Source organism: Cibotium barometz, chromosome 6 (genome assembly GCF_041138505.1).
Source record: "Cibotium barometz isolate CiBa-2024 chromosome 6, ASM4113850v1, whole genome shotgun sequence".
Classification (NCBI taxonomy): Eukaryota; Viridiplantae; Streptophyta; class Polypodiopsida; order Cyatheales; family Cibotiaceae; genus Cibotium; species Cibotium barometz.
Window position 1 is genome coordinate 19,994,062 of NC_141051.1, and position 18,303 is coordinate 20,012,364.

Sequence of the window (18,303 nt, forward strand, 5' to 3'; positions counted from 1 at the left end):
ACATATAAATCTATTTATATATACATGCTTACATACCTATAGATACACATACATACATAATATATTTACGTGTGTGTATCTATAGGTATGTAAGCATGTATACAAAGATTTCATTGAAAGATGTGAGATGAGATCATCTTAGATTCAAATTCAAAATTGCATTGGAAGATGTGAGATTTGGCTCCTCCTCACGCTTGCAGGAGGAGTGGTTATTTTGCATTAACCCCACCTCCTTTGTCCACGTGGAGGGAGGTGGGGTTGTGGTTAATCTTGTATAGATAGTATGAAGGCAACGTTAACGGTAACGTGCTTAAAAGGGTACCGATTTGGTGGCAAAACCCGCGCACTTTCAAATTTTAGTTTTTGCGAAGGTTGCCGTTGCAGCTTGCGTCTTAAATAAGGAAGTAAACGACCACAATTAAACACTTCATAGACAGTATGATGGAGATGCGTCGCTTGCATACCATGTTGGACGGTGATGTCATGTGTTAATGTGATCTAAAAAGTCATGACAACAATGCTTAAATTGGATGCTCATCTTCCTCCTCATTCCTCGCCTCCTCTCCCATTGAAGTGATTGCAAGAGTAGTGTTAGTAACTTGTTCCTCAGCCTCTGGGCCATCTGGCTCATAATCCACAAGGTCAACTATCTCCCTAACCTACTCACTGCCAATCGGAGGCTGTGGCTCTCCAGATGCATCAAAAAAATGAGGATCAGATTCCATGCTCTTCATTCCCACCTCTTGGAACTCATTTGGTAACTCCTTCAGAGCTATCACTCTTTGCTTGATAAATTTTACCTAGAGTGGATCAGATTCCACTGCAACCACATTTCTACCTCTTTTCAATGCACCGACAGTTGTGGTACCAGTCCTCGCACAAAGAGATCCATCAACCACTCTCCTTTCATAGAAAGTAAATGAATTAAAGCTACAATACGTATGAAGCTTACAAAGTGAAATTATCTTTTCGTATAAAGAACTATACATTTATTTTAAGTAATCATGATTTCAATTAAACGCTACAGTAATCATGCTTAAGTTTTTGAAACCACCTCTCAGATTTTTAACCCTAATAGAGAGGTGGGAAGTAGTGATGAGAAGGTGCCTTTTATAGACTTTATCCAAGAAACATAGAACAAAGAAAGAGGCCATGTATTCCTTCCGTGGGAATGAGCTCGTGGAGGAGCTCACTCCCAAGGAAGAAGGCATGAATTCCTTCCTTGGGGATGAGCTCGTGGAGGAGCTCACTCCCAAGGAAGAAGGCATGAATTCCTTCCTTGGGGATGAGCTCGTGGAGGAGCTCGAAGGCATGCATGTCAAGACCTTGGTCACGATAGTAGAAGGAAAAAAATTCTCAGTGGCCCACCACACTCCCAATTGTTTTCTTGTTAACCAAGAAGCTAGAGGTCGAAGTTGCCCTTACCAGAACTAGTCTAACAACATGATCCAAGTGTCGTGGGGCGCATACAATAGAAGTGTGTGGAATATGTTTCCACGTACAATCCTTCTACCATGACTGGCACAACTATAGATGTCACATAAGTGAACATCTTCCTTTATACAAATATTGTTTGGATTACATTTATCCATAATGCCTCAAAAATTCAAGCGAGACAAGCTATCCAAGAAAGATAAGCAGGCTCTATGCAAGTCCCATAGGACAAAACAAAAAAGGTTTTAATTTGAGGATTTACTACCATACCTTGTAGTCGTGGCCACCAGGGCCCTACACAGCAACCAACACTCAAGCCAATGGATTAATATAACACATGCATCACAAATATAGTGCATCAGGGGGGTAGGGTGAACTAGTCAACTAGGTAGACTATTATCTTAATGAGATCCACACTACCTGTACCCACCAGACAAAGATCAAGAACCCACAAGTGCTAACTACATGCCTTGGGATGGCGAATGCCAAAGTTGATGCTGCTATGTGAAGAGGATACTTGGAGTTGATGAGAAAGGGCCCAAGAAGACCTTAAGCAAGCTGCCAATCAAGAGACCACTCCCTATGCTACAAGTTACAAAACCCATAGCTCAAAGCATTCTATAAGAAGCAACTCAACAACAAGAGCATTCTATAAGCAACTCAACAATAAGATCTAAGGCCAATATAAGAACCATAAACACAAGAGGCTACTATTGTAACTCTGCTATAAAGTGTACCAATGTTCTTGACTATACAACAAGCAAGCAAGTTAAACACACACATACCAGAGAACTACTTGGAGTCTACCAGAGACTTCAAGGGAGCCGTCCATCTATATGCCAACATGATGCCACCATTGATGCAAGCTATGAATGAAGAAAGAAGTTGAGTTAAAGAAGATCACTTTGGCATACAAAATCTGCTTCTCCAATCCTCCACACCCAATCCACCTTTTTGCTTGGGTGTACAAACTTGCTCCTAGAATATTGAGTGCTAGACTTTACCATCTTGAGCTCCCCATGGGAAATCTTGAAATAGTTTCTCCACTTTCTGCTATGCGGCATAGCTGGGTCTGGTTCTAGTGGGCCATTTTGGTTTGGATTTTTTGGTAGAGCTAGTTAAATCTCTACTTGCTATTCATATCAGCTCCAATATGACAATCTAATATCTGGAAGGGATGACCATGCATTAGGCTTATTTTGGACTCAATTTCGGTCCTTTCTTCTCTAGATAGAGAAAAGGTTTGAACCTATAGAAAGAAAGCTACCATAACAAAACTTTTGCTTTTTAGATATATTTCATATATTCTTTATAAGGATTTATTATTAATAAAGAAATACGATTTGCCTAATAAAATACTTAGACCAAACTGTATATTGTCAGTTTCTTAACTCGTTATGAAAGCTATAGATACTGTCAACTCATTTACTTTTGCATGTTTTGGAGGTTATCTTCTTCGCTCTCCTTTTTTCATATCAGAGTAGCTCTCCTCTTGCATTCACTTATCCCTTCTCTTTTTGCATGGCAACCACACGACCTAGGAGTTTGAGCTCCTCTATTAGAGCTATTACAATATATAATAGTTTTGATGTGGATAATCAAAGGTGGATTCCTACCACCATCTCTATTGGCAGTTGGGTTACGTTGCAGATGAGGAAGAGAAAAGGATAAAAAATGAGTTCATCAGCACATACAAAGGTAGGGTTAAAGATTTCAAGTTCTTTGACACAAATAAAAACATCAAAGAATTCCTTATACAACATGCTTATATGCACTCAAAGTTGCGTTTACAATGTTTACCTAATGGCATCCCCCTCTATAGATCAAATTGTAAGTGGGAGGTATTTCAAATGATTTTACATTATGTCTATGTAATGAGTTTCTTTTCTGTATGATTAATTTTCTTGTATTTGTCTGTACAGACGTATATCCTTCAAACCTTGTAGATTGGCAACCCATAGATAGTATAGTGGGAACTTTTGGTGTGTTTCATGCTTTTATTGGTGAGCAACAATACAAAGTAAGATCAAGTAGGTGTTTGGCAGAGAGAGGAGTTTTCTCTTATGACATGTTTTATATGGCACCTCATAGTGTTATAGCTTATGGCTCTCTAAAAGCATCACCTCTTGCTTCATTCAACTGTCCAGAATGGCCGATATCAACTACAGAAACAAGTGAGTGCTCTAGGTTATTGTGCAAAGATGTATGTGACCAAATGTGGCAACTCGCCCAGCAAGTGAAAATAATTGTGTTTATGCCATTGCATGTGTTCGTTGAATTCTTTTATAATGAGGAGGTTAGATGCCAATGTTTATCTGCGAATCAGAGACATGTTTGGATTTCTTGGATCAAAACTGATATGTGAAAGAACAAAATGGGGTTACCTGCAAAATTTAGCAGAAGGATTATCTGTACATATATGATTGGCTCTCAGAATTTTATTTTAGCCTTTCATTACATGAGATGGCATTATGTGAATGGAAATATTATAGCTATTGATCGGGACTTGGAGGATAACATTGAAAATTCATTAATTCTATTAGAGGTATCATTTGAGTACGAGCTTCTGATAGTACTTAATAAAAGGTCAAAAATTTCCCTACGTCAAGTGAGAACTAACTTGGCAAATGAGGTCGACCTACAAGTGCCTGATAATTATGTGTTCAAGTGCAACGACTGTAAGGTATGCCAATCACACTAGCCATGCAAACGTATTAACACACTATTAATATATGCAAAAATATTTCATTGCTATGCCCTAATCATTATTATTAATACATTACTGTGATTTTTGTAAACTGGTTCCGAGGAGAAAAGAAAGGACCATTCCATAAAGACATCATCAACAAGCAAGTTTTCTTGGTGCAGTCGGACTATGTAATTGGACCTTCAAATTTGAGACCACATTGGGTACATTCTTGAGGCAGTGAAGGAACACCTCTAGCTCTTACCAATGTTAACAAAGTCCGAAAACTTCTCCAAAATAGAATAAGGATGTGGTAGAAATTTTGGGATGAGCAATAGTGGCTCACATGGATGGATTATGGAGATTTAATCAACATGCTTATTCTTAGCATGTGGAAGAGTATGGTTCTCAAGGTAAGTTAGAGACTTGATGTTGAGGAATTATCTCTCATCCAAACAGTTCTCCAACAATAAGTAGATGCATAATTGGATGCTCGAGGCAAGCCATTGGTCAAACTTACAACCAAAGAATGAGCCTGAAAAATGATGGATTGGATTCAAAGGCTAGCATCAAGCTTTCAAAGTGGCAAACAACAAGAGATCCTGTGAGGGTTTGGAGGAGATACACAAACACAATTTAGATAGCTACCTCCTTAGGGAAGTTTAACTTGCTTCTATGGAGAGTGCTCAAATGCAAACTACCCACAAGAAGCCACATAGAGAAATGGGTGAATATTAATCTAGTGTGTCCTTTTTTTAGGAAGAGTGCTCAAATGCAAACTACCCACAAGAAACTACCCACAAGAAACCACATAGAGAAATGGGTGAATATTAATCTAGTGTGTCCTTTTTTTAGGAAGGCCCTAGAATGATGTGTTTCATTTCTTTTGGAAGTAGTAGATGATTAGTCCTTTGTAGAGAGGTATTATGGGTTGGCTATGACACAAGATGTATTGAATTGGAAACATGCACTTCTAGGGAGACTAGAAAGTTGAAGCCTACCATAATGGATGGCTAGCAATGGATCATGGAGCAAGAAGAATGGCATGGCCAAAGCCACCAAAAGTTTGCTAGTAAAAGCTATTAGCATCTAGCTATGCTTTTGAATAAAGCCCTTACATAGGATTAGTGTATGTAACTGTCATTTTTCTTTGTAACAAACTTTTTCCTAACTTTAACACAAATTAAAGAATACACTACCTTATAGTGACTTCCATATATATACTTTTGGCTTTGGGCCTAAACTATAAATTCGTACATGAAATCACTATTTTGCATCTCAAGATTCCACACCCTAGTTCATGTTGGATAAGGAAAGGATAACATAGTGTGTTTATCCCATCTCTTTCTTGCTTTGTAACTTCCATATAAGAACCACACATGTGAAATGGAGACATCCAAACACACATGCCATACCACATGGTTTCCTAGAATATCTAGTTTACTTAATATGCCAAGTGTGAGACATGCAACAATTCTCATTTATACTGAGAAGCTAAGGGATAGACTAATAAATTGAAATGATGTAACCACAACATAAAAACAAGAGATATTGTAATGTGTTGCTATTGGGCATCCAAATTGGATCTAAGGTTGAATTTAAGCTTTAACATTTAAATTTTTCAAGATTTATAATTTGAAAATTCAAAAAAAATTACACACTGTGTATCTATGAAAAGATAATTGTTGAATTTAAGCCAAGGACGGTCTAATTTCACCCCTCCCAAATGAAAAATGGTATATTTTGCATCCATCTTCTAAGTCTAAAACCAAACCTAATTAACCTTGGTAACCTAAGTTTGGTGGTGTACCAAGCTAGAGATACCCTCTTGGGTGGCCATGTGTGAGTTTGTGGGTGACATCACCACCATGTGTCATGCCACATCATCACTAAGCCACTCTAGGGAGGTGTCATTAACATGCCACATCACCTTACCACCTCTGCCTTGTCATTGTGACACCTCATGCAGGATGACATGACATGTCACCTCACCTGGTGCCATGTCATACATATGCCACATCACAAGTCCATTTCATTAGAACCATCCACTATGTGGACAAGCCACATCATTCTTAGGCATGAGCAATCAAACTTGCCACACTAGCAACTCTTGTTGCCACATCAGCAAGTGGCTCCCTATTATCAACTTCATCCATGGATATGTCCATATGTAGCTATCATATATATGTAAATAATTAAAGAAAATAACAAATATGATCAATCTACTACATAAAGAATCTGCTGAAAGAAGTGGCAAAATGATGCTGCACATCCACAACATCAAGTCCCAACAGAAGGTGGAACACAAAGTCACATACCACACATATCCAAGCTATCACCTAGTGGATTGGTGGGAGAATATCTCCAAGGAGAGGACCTGGTGCTCCCAGCCCAGGGCCCTCATCACCTCGGTAGATGGTGAACATACATATTCAAGAGGTGTACCTCTCCACATGGCCTACCTCTCCACACTGGCCATGTTGAAGCAAGGGCTGCTAGTCAATTGGGCTGACTAATTTCATCATGAGCTTTAGGCAAGTAGGGAAATTTGTAGTAGGAATGGTGCCTATCAAAGTACCCTATCATGCACAGCATGCCCTTCTTGTCTCCCAAGCAAACTGCTACCAGTTTTAAGAGTTGCAGCAACAAGAAGCCATCTCCCTGAATGCAAGCCCTAGAGGAACTCATCTTCACCTTCATCTTCATCATCTGTAAGCAAAGCAATACAGATTCTACAAGCAAAATTGGCAGGTTTTTCTCCTGATCAATTGTTAATCGTAATCAAAAGTATAATTAATCTATGATTATACTCGTTTCCAACATACAGAAGGCACAAAAGGGAGACACATCAATGCTCTCTGATTGATGTAAACCGAATCATGCTGCCACCATCTTAATAAAACTGCAGCACACACTAGGGCAGTCTCCAACAATAGCTTACATTAATATCTAGCAGCCACATTGATTAGCTTACAATCATTGCATATCACTCAAACACAGAATCTGGAATCCAATGACGAAGAAGCCCCCTCTACCCCCATAAACCCATCCAAGAAGCTCAAGAAGCAGAAGGGGGGTTTTGAGTCCTGGGAGATGAGCTCATGGAACTACTCCATGGCTACAAAGATGCTAATTGGGCTAGTGGTGTCACAGATAAGAGATCTACTAGCACCTTCATGTTTTCTTTTGGGAGTGGTACTTATGAGTTAGAGCAGTAAGAAACAGTCGACAGTTACCTTATCGAGTATAGAGGCAGAGTACGGGGAAACTGCTATGGGCAACTTGTGAGGTAGCTTGGTTTTAGAAGCTACTTAATGATAATATGTATGAGCCCGTGAATAGGGCCATTGTCATTTATTGTGACATGAGTAGCATACACACAGCAACAAAATCCATACAACTAGCAAAAACAACCATTAAAGAAACTTGGGACAGTTACACAACATCTACCACAACCTCTAGTGGCTAGCCAAATATTTAGGGAATCTTCAGAAGGCCAACTAAAAGATAAGAGGAAGAGGGATCAGACCCTTGAAGCCATAACAACTAAGGCTACACAAGCTGCAAAGCCGACACAGCCTCTACCTTCTCGTGAGGAAGAAGGATACCATCACGAAGAAGATGTAAATGTCATGGAAATCCACAAGACTCAAGAGATGCCACCGCGTCAGCCTCTGCCACAAGGAGTCCAACATCACCAAGATCAAACTCAAGGGCCAACACCACAATTGCAGCCAGAACATAAGTCCAACAATAACAGCCTGTCTCTCAAAGCACCAATGATATGTTTAAGTTGACACTCTTATTCAGCTGGCAGTCCTAACTTCTTCCATCAAGGCTCCAAAAGGAGTTAGAAGAAGCTATGTCCGAGATGCTCCAAAAGGCACAAAGCTATAGTTCCGGCCATGTAACGGCAGTTAAAAGAAGCTATGTCTGAGAAGCAAAAATGAGCCAAAACTAATAGCCAAAGCTAAAGAGAAGCATGACATGCTAAAGCAAAGAGAAGATAAATTCAAGACGATGTAAGCTAAAGTTCAAGAGGAGATCCAAGCAAGCTAACAAAGCCAACGTAGACTTAACAACCAAGGAAGAGGAGCTAAAGGATCAACAAAAGATGCTCACCTCACTGTATTTGAAGACTAAAACAAGGTGATTACAAGCAGAAGTCCATAGAGTCTGAGCTCAAAGCAGCTAGGGCATTGCAAAGAGACACAGTAGACAATGGACTCAAGTTAAGGACTCAGGTTATAGAAAGTACATGAGAAGCTAAAGAATAAGCACTGGGACCATCTAAAGCTAATAGTGACTCCCCAGCAAGGCCATATAGCATATAGAGATGCAAAGATCACACCTCGAACAAATTGTAAGACCTATTCCTTTGATGATGACACATTGTCTAGCCTGATGACAATAAAAAGAAGACCATTTCTTTGAGGAAGTCGAGCAATTCTTCAAGCACATAGAACCACCATCCTTTGAAGATCAAGAAAAAGAGCCAAGGAGAAAGGATGCCTCTACCTTGACATCTCACTTGATCCACCAAGAATACAAGCACACTACCACTCACTCCTACTACATCCATCTCTATTCCTACTACTAATGCTCCCAATGACCTTGGGAAGCATCATAGCTTCTTAACAGACAAATTGTACCACAATCTTCACAACCACCACAAAGCACTGCTAAGCTCTTTACTTCATCCACTTCTACTACATCCATCTCTATTCCTACTAACCCTTTGACCTTGGAAAGCATAGCCTCTTACCTCAGTGTCGAGTACGAAGCAGGAGAACTCCTTATCAAACTCAACAAGAATATTAGGGAGTGCCGATACTTTGTGGTTCCATCACATATGTCCACACATCATTGTCTACTACAGCCCACCATCTCAAGGCTTTGATTCAGGAAGGGGGGGATGTTAAGCCATTTTAGAATTATCCTCATGCAATAGATTAATTCAGGAAGGGGGGCATGTTAACCCATTTTGGAATTATCGTCATCGTCATGTATTATTTCAAATGTATTGAGAAGTCATGGTCCTTTGTATGGCTATGCCTATAAATTGAAGTCTATTTTGGTCTTTTTAATGGTGTCCAGCCAAGTGTAAACATGAGTTTAAGTATGTAAATGAACTTTTGCTTGTTGTATGAAGGACATTTACACATAATGAAAATGGGTCTTGGCAAACTCGTGTATGAGAGAGAGAGAGAGAGAGAGAGAGAGAGAGAGTTTTTCTTCTTATGTGTTGTGCCTCTATGCTTGCACTACTTTTGTGTTGTGACCACGGGTGGCAATGGCGTTTGTGGGGTTTGTACATACCTCTTGGTAGGGAGCTCAAATGAACTAGTAGTTGGTGGGGCAAGATGGACTAAGGGTTACCTTGGTGTAGGGGGCATCTTAATAAGTGATTCCGTGTTCCAGCCTACTTGTGGTACCAATAATAAGATGTATCATGGCTCCCATGCACTGGTAATGAGAAAAAAACTATGGTGGCCTTGGTCTCAGCATCAAGATACACTTCGTGCTTGTATTAGCATTGCACATTAAACCATATATCTTTGTGTAAATATATGTCGATGTCAAGGTTGTGGGATACCTTACCCTTGGAGTTTGATGATCCTTCCAATGCCTACCTAATCAGTTGAGCATGTTGTATTGTTATGAGAATACTTTTTAAACAATTATTTGAATGGTAAAATGCTATGTGCATATAATCCATGTGATGGTTTATGATGATAAGCAGATCAGGGCAGGGCTAGCATCGGCGTTGGATGACTCTCCTCCAATTTTTGCGTAATGGCCACACCCATTTTGGTAGTGCGGGCGGCCATCAATTATTTGGACTATTTGCTTAGACTACCTCTTTTAATTCTAATATGGTATTAAAGCCATAATCTCTAGCTATCATCATTAAGCCATAATCTCTAGCTATCATCATAATCTCTAGCTCTCATCATTAAGCCATAATTATAACTCCATTATCCATAACCATCTCTCTCCCCTCTTTGCAAAAGTGTAGCTTTCACTAATATGCTTTTTTCTAACTCCTTAGAGTCTCTCTTTCACTAACTCCTTTCACTAATATGCTTGTTTCTAACTCCTTTGTCAAAAATGTAGCTTTCACTAATATGCTTGTTTCTAACTCCTTAGAGTCTCTCTTTGAAAACCAAGCATAGGGCCTTCAAGCCAACTCACATAGCTTCCACCACATCAAAAGGCTCAGCCTAATTCAAACAAAAATGGCTTCAAAAAACATTATTGTTAGTGTAAAAACATAGCAGTAAAAACATAAAATTGGTGCCCACAATTTGAATTGATCAAATTTCAACTTGTCCAATTAGGTGCAAGGAGTTGTAACACCAAATCTTGAAGCAAATTATCCACTAGTTAAGGAGAATCAAGCGTTTCATCATTTTAGTCCATCATTATCAAGTATGTGATTAATACTAATCATTTTTAGTTTTTTGGGGTTTCAAGCTTTAGATCATCCCATCGTTGTTAAGTAACTAGCACTAATTATTTTTAGCTTTTGGGGGGTTTCAAGCTTCAGATCATCCCATCGTTGTTAAGTAATTAGCACTAATTATTTTTAGTTTTTGGGGGGTTTCAAGCTTCAAATCACTTTTAAGTAAGTGATTAACACTAATCATTTTTAGCCTTTTAAGGGGTTTCAAGCTTCAAATCACAAGTTAATGAGTTGCTCTAACTTTTATTTGGATCATTTCTCAAAGCCCCTCTCATTTGCATTGGTGTATGATTTGCATCCTTTAAAACACACTAGTTTTTTGCTTATCTTTTTAAGGGGGATGTTTGCATCATTAAGGTGTGTCACTCTGCCTTAAACCTTTGTTATAGGGGATTTTTCCTTAAACCTTTATTATACGGGATTAGACACTACCACTAAAGCTAATCTCTATCGGTAAGACCTTGAATAGGTATCTTAGTGCCTCCATTGGATCCATTCTAAGAACAACTTTTCTGAAATAGACTGGAATAGAACCAACTTTACTACTAGAGGCAAGCCCCAAAGTTGACCCTTGCATTTTCCTTTCCCTCCCATCATGAAATGCACTAGGTTGTTCCTATTTTGGTGAACATATTTGGCACCATTTTTCTAGGGATGGTTTCCTATCTTAGGATCCCCTTGCATTCACTTTGCTTTTAGTGGAGTTTATGTTGGGGCCAGTTGGAGTGCAAATCCATTGGTTTTTTTGACCTAATTGTGGTTTTTTTAAATTGTTTTTATTGATTCTTAGAGCATTAGAGAAATGGAGTGGTGGGGAGTGTCAAAAGGAACAAAGGTGTATAAACAAATAGGTTCCTTATCCATTCTCTTTTATTCACGCTTCCATTGTCAAAATTTGACTTTTTTAAAAAAAAATTAGACGTACAAGGTGCTTTATTGATTAAACAATTAGTTCTAGAGTAATCATCATACCCATGCATTATTTAGATCATTAGGTAGGTTGCTCCTAGATTAATCATACCTATGCATTATTTAGATCATTAGGTAGGTTAGAATTAGCTTCATAGATTTTGTGAGATCCATGACCCCACTGCGCAACGAATTATGGGGTGCTAGTAGCGGAAGTAGCAATTCTTGTGCGAGACAGGGTCCCACACTCGGGGCCTCACCCACGGATATCCAGACAAGAGACTAATACATCGGTTCTTCCAAAACCAAACTCGAAAAAACTTTCCTTGCCCGGAAAGCACGGGCAATTCCTCCAGCGATTCCTCCAGGATAACTTTTCTCTAAGTAGTCATCAAAAGCCTTAACTAACTGAACTGATCTGACCGAGCTCGTAAGTCATTGAGAGGCACAGCCGTTGATTCTTTTCCATAGAACAATTTTTATCCGGGATTTACTTCATCTATCGTACCAATAGAAATTAGTCTCATTTTAGGGATCCATCAATCCAGCCTTAGTCCCATGGGTTAGAGCCAACCGCCCAACCACTGTAGTGATGGGATCCAATTAGGAATTTGGTTAGGTTTTGTCCGGGGTACCAGGGAAAAGAGTTCCCAGGCCCCCTAGCCGAAAATTCATGCAAACTTAAAACTAGTCATACCACTTACACACCCAATATGAAATTGCCTTTTTCACAGAATCAACATCTTCTAAAAACAATCTTTTAATGAAACCATTGTGTCACTGATCATAATCGTCAAAATCTCTGGTTGAATCCTTATTTCCAATCATTCCTTCATCGATGTACCTATGGCATCATTGGCAACAAGACTGCTCACCACCTGTCCACTCAGGGGCCTTTTCAATAGTTCCTAGCTCACCACCTATCCACTCAGGGGCCTTTTCAATAGTTCCTAGCTCATAGTAACCGGCAATATATTCACATAACAAAATGGAATCTCCATTGAAGATCAGCAAGATCAACCAACCGATCCATATAAAAGAGCCATGGACTCATCCGTTGAGGACCAGCAAGGTCAATCAACCAGATCCATGCCCGAATTCAAAAAACAACTCTTACTCCTTGTTTCAATATCTTCCACCACGCACGTGTGGGTATCGTCGGTGACCCAGAGCCTGAGCACCGTATGGTCAGCACCCTCTAGGATCCTTCGCAGGTGACCTAGCGCTTCACTCATAGGCCGCTTCCTTGGTCCCTCATCCACCGTACTGGAAGCTCATCATTTAAATTGAACCGAGGCTGGTCAAGAACTCGGCCGACCTTGCTACGTGAGACGTCCTCGTTGACACTCCGTCAGCTGTTGCAACTTTATCAGCTAGGTCTCCACCACCTCATTCATAAGACGGTCAAAATGCTTCCCTGGCATTCTTGACATAAAACAATCATTTAAAAACAGGTCATAAATACAATTTCTATAACAAATCTCTCATCTTTCCACATCAATCTACATTACTTAATCCACATTCATTTCATAAGCATTCCCATTCTCATCACATCATTTTCCATCTTAAGACTTCTTTCCTCAATTAACCTCATCAGATATCATCCACTCGCATTTACCCATACATCTCATCTCATCACATTCATTAACATCTATCCAGTTTACATCGCATCTTATCACATCCGTTCACATCCCATACCATTCATTCTCATCCCGATTCACATGCCATCACATTCATTCACATCCCTTATCATTCGTTCACATCTCGATTCACAGGTTATCACATTCATTCACATCTCTTATCATTCATTCACATCCTGATTCACATGCTAACACATTCATTCACATCCCATATTATTCATTCACATCCTTTATCATTCATATCTATCCAATTTACATCACATCTCATCGCCTCTATTCTCCTTCATATCCATCACATTCACATCCATATATATTCTTCCACATACATCCACATCCATACTTATCACATACACATACACATCTATCCTTTCACATACATTCATAAAAATCAACTTTTGTGGGAATAACACTTTTATAAAAATCCTTTTATACATCTATTTATGCATAAATTCAATTTTAAGGAAAATAACACTTTCGAAATAAAAATAAATTCCTTTATGCATCTTTCTATGCATAAAATCAAAATCAATGAGAATAACTCTTTTGAATTAAAAATAAATTCCTTTATGCATCTTTCTATGCATAAAATCAAATCAATGAGAATAACTCTTTTGAATTAAAAATAAATTCCTTTATGCATCTTTCTATGCATGAAATCAAAATCAATGAGAACCCCACCTATCCAGGGGCCTTTTCAATAGTTCCTAGCTCATAGTAACCGGCAATATATTCACATAACAAAATGAAATCTCCATTGAAGATCAGCAAGATCAACCAACCGATCCATATAAAAGAGCCATGGACTCATCCGTTGAGGACCAGCAAGGTCAATCAACCAGATCCATGCCCGAATTCAAAAAACAACTCTTACTCCTTGTTTCAATATCTTTCACCACGCACGTGTGGGTATCGTCGGTGAGACCCAGAGCCCGAGCACCATATGGTCAGCACCCTCTAGGATCCTTCGCAGGGTGACCTAGCGCTTCACTCATAGGCTGCTTCCTTGGTCCCTCATCCATCGTACTGGAAGCTCATCATTTAAATTGAACCGAGGCTGGTCAAGAACTCGGCCGACCTTGCTACGTGAGACGTCCTCGTTGACACTCCGTCAGCTGTTGCAACTTTATCAGCTAGGTCTCCACCACCTCATTCACAAGACAGTCAAAATGCTTCCCCGGCATTCTTGACATAAAACAATCATTTAAAAACAGGTCATAAATACAATTTCTATAACAAATCTCTCGTCTTTCCACATCAATCTACATTACTTAATCCACATTCATTTCATAAGCATTCCCATTCTCATCACATCATTTTCCATCTTAAGACTTCTTTCCTCAATTAACCTCATCAGATATCATCCACTCGCATTTACCCATACATCTCATCTCATCACATTCATTAACATCTATCCAGTTTACATCGCATCTTATCACATCCATTCACATCCTATACCATTCATTCTCATCCTGATTCACATGCCATCACATTCATTCACATCCCTTATCATTCGTTCACATCTCGATTCACAGGTTATCACATTCATTCACATCTCTTATCATTCATTCACATCCTGATTCACATGCACATTCATTCACATCCCATATTATTCATTCACATCCTTTATTATTCATATCTATCCAATTTACATCACATCTCATCGCCTCTATTCTCCTTCATATCCATCACATTCACATCCACATATATTCTTCCACATACATCCACATCCATACTTATCACATACACATCCACATCTATCCTTTCACATACATTCACATCCATACTTATCGCATACACATCCACATCTATCCTTTCACATACATCCACATCCATCCACATTGATACCATATCATTCATTTACATCCTGATTCACATGACATCTCATCACATCTATTCACATCACATCCATCCATCCATTCATTTACATTTATCTGATTCACATCACATCTACCCATTCATTCATTCACATTTATCTGATTCACATCACACCTATCCATCCATTCATTCTTTTATAAAAATCAACTTTTGTGGGAATAACACTTTTATAAAAATCCTTTTATACATCTATTTATGCATAAATTCAGTTTTAAGGAAAATAACACTTTCGAAATAAAAATAAATTCCTTTATGCATCTTTCTATGCATAAAATCAAAATCAATGAGAATAACTCTTTTGAATTAAAAATAAATTCCTTTATGCATCTTTCTATGCATGAAATCAAAATCAATGAGAATAACTCTTTTGAAATAAAAATAAATTCCTTTATGTAAGATAAAACTTTTTTGACAAAATTTAAGAAAAGTTTTTCATAACCTCCTTTGTATGGCTGACCATTTTTCAATTTTTTTCGTTCTCAAGTTACTTAGAAATTATCCCAAATGGTTTAAAGCATTCTTAACTAATCAAATTCCACTTTTTGTATGGCTGACCATTTTTCAATTTTTTTCATTCTCAAGTTACTTAGAAATTATCCCAAATGGTTTAAAGCATTCTAAACTAATCAAATTCCACTTTTTAAAGAGAAACAATATGAAAAGTTTAATTCTAACAATTTGATTATATATCTAGGATAAAGAAAGGCTGAATTCAAGAATGAAGAGAGGGGGAAAGCCTTTCCAACAAGGCATAACATCATTTTTCATTTTAAAGAAAACAAAAGTTAGAAAACCATTAAATGGAATAAAGAAAAAGTAAGATTTCTAGCTTACATGAATTTTTGTGAGCTTTCCTTTGGCTTGATGGTTTGAGGGATCTACTCTTGTTTGCAACAAGAGTGGCCACCAATTCTTTTGAAGAGGAAATGGTCAAAAACTAATGAATTATCAATAAATTCACTGTTTTTGTCTCTAGGGAGGAGTAGAGTAACAGTGCAAAAAACACTATTAAGCTTTTACAAAGGGGGAGGCTTCTATTTATAGGAAAAAGTGAGACTCTAACCAAGCAAACTGATTCTAGAATTTTTCAGATCAGTTTGGTCACTTTTGGACCATTTTTAGGCCAGTTTAGCTTACTTTTTGGTTCTAGTTGAAACAGGAGAGAGGAGAGATGAAATATCTTGAGAGTTTAAAACTCCACCACACATGTGAAATAGGTGCCTCCTTCAAGAGGGGAATTCCCCCACACTGAGGTGTAAAAAATGCATCATTTCCTCTAAATATCTCTTCTTTTTTAACTAATAACCTTGTCCTTAGTCAACTCTTCATCTTATGTGAGTATTTACTCATTTTTGGGGGGATTTTCTTTATTTCTTCAACTTATATCCTCCCTACATTTGGATTAGTCTAATTGGTCCCTCAGAACTTTAATCTAAAATTTTCAGAAAATCTGGACCCTTAGGCTAAGGCCTTTTGAACAGATTATAATTTATTTCTAATGCACCTTCTGAATTTCTTTTTGAACTTCTGTTTTGGGGGAATTTTTTTTAATAAGAAGAGATATTTTCCATCCAAAAACACCTAAAAATTGAATAATCTCTCTCTAGAATATTTTCTCTCTCTAAGCCAAAATAGGTAGAAACAAGATCTGTTAATATTCTGACAAGGGGAATGATTACAGGGGGAGAGATTGGACATCTTGAGGGGCTGGGGGAGGAATCTTACATCCTACCCCACTTAAAAAACGCGAGATGTCCTCATCTCGCAGGTGGAGTATGATCTCTTTCATCATCTTCTTCTTCTTCAATCACTTCCAGCGTTACTGCCTTGGAAGTGGACAGCCGATTTGGGAACAACTCTCTTTGACTTCCCCAATTCTGAGGTAGAGGTCTTACATTACTTTGGATTGAAACTGCAGGTTGGTTAGAGGGTTTACTTATGGGATTTCCTTGAATTTGGCAGATAGAAACCTGATTACTCTGGAAGGAAGGAGGTGGAGTCTAGAATCTTGATCCCTGATTTCCTTGCCCCGAAAACCTTGATCCAAAAGGAGTTGGGAAATCCATACTGCGATGTCCAAATCCTTAACAGTTATAGTATTTCACTCCCTTGTTTAAGGGTGGAACTTCTGAAGTTAAATTCCAGAGAATTGAGTTTCGGGAAAAGGACATTTCTTCCATTCTAGAACTTCCCCTATCCTAGGATTGACCCTCATATCTCTTAGGCGGTGGAAGGTTGGAATCACCTTCTAGAACTAATAATCTTTTGAAAGGTGATGGTGCTGGCTTTGGTGGGACCTTGACATCAAAGGCCTTAGAGAAATCCTTTGCCATCCGCACTGCTTCAGCCATGGAAAACTGGCTTGGTGTTCTTCACCAAAATATTCAAAGGTTCGTTCAGTCCCCAAATGAGCCTGGCCATCAGCTGTTCTTCATTCAAGCGGTGGCGAGTATTTGAGGAGAAGAGAGAATGCTTTACTTCAATAGTTATGCTCCCCTGGGTTAGCTCTAAGAATTTGTTCATCTTTATTTTCAAAAAGCCGGGAGGACAGATTTTGAGATCATGCCATGTTTGGGTATTCGGATCAAGACGGTTTGTCTCACAGTGGTTTCTCCATGCCACTCTGGCTGTTTCTACAGTCTTCAGCCTTGCAAGAGCCATTTTGCTCTTCTCATTGTACCTGGTGATATCAAAGTATTCTTCCTTTGCTTCGATCCACTTCTCCATGGCCTCGCCCAAGTTTTCCCCTTCACCCTTGAAAGGCCCAAGCTGTGAGCTATGAAGAGTTTTACGAACATCCAAGTCGAGCTCTTCCTCATCGAGTTGGGGGTTATCATTTCTACCACAACGACCTCGATCCATGTTCCTATCAATACGAAATATCTTGTTAAGTCCCTTTATTTATGATTCAAATCTGATTTTTGATTCAACTGGCCCCACAATCCAACAGAGATTATGTAGATTTCTCCTCTTAGATATTTTTAGAGATTCAAGATTGCCTTTTGCCTTTCTAGATCATTATTTTTAACCAAAATTTCTATTTTTGGAGCCCAAAATTTTCTTAAAATAACCAAAACAATTCAAGAAAATTACTAGTAAATTTCTAAAAAATTATCTAGACCTTTTGCGAGAAATTGACCACATTTTTGATCATTTTTGCATGTCGGTTTCAATCGAAGTAAGATTAATTATTATATCTTTTTAATACTAACATACTTGAGACCACAGAATATATAGTACACATCGCTATGACTTGCTCATCCCCTCATAGCCCACGTCACCTGTCCAAACTC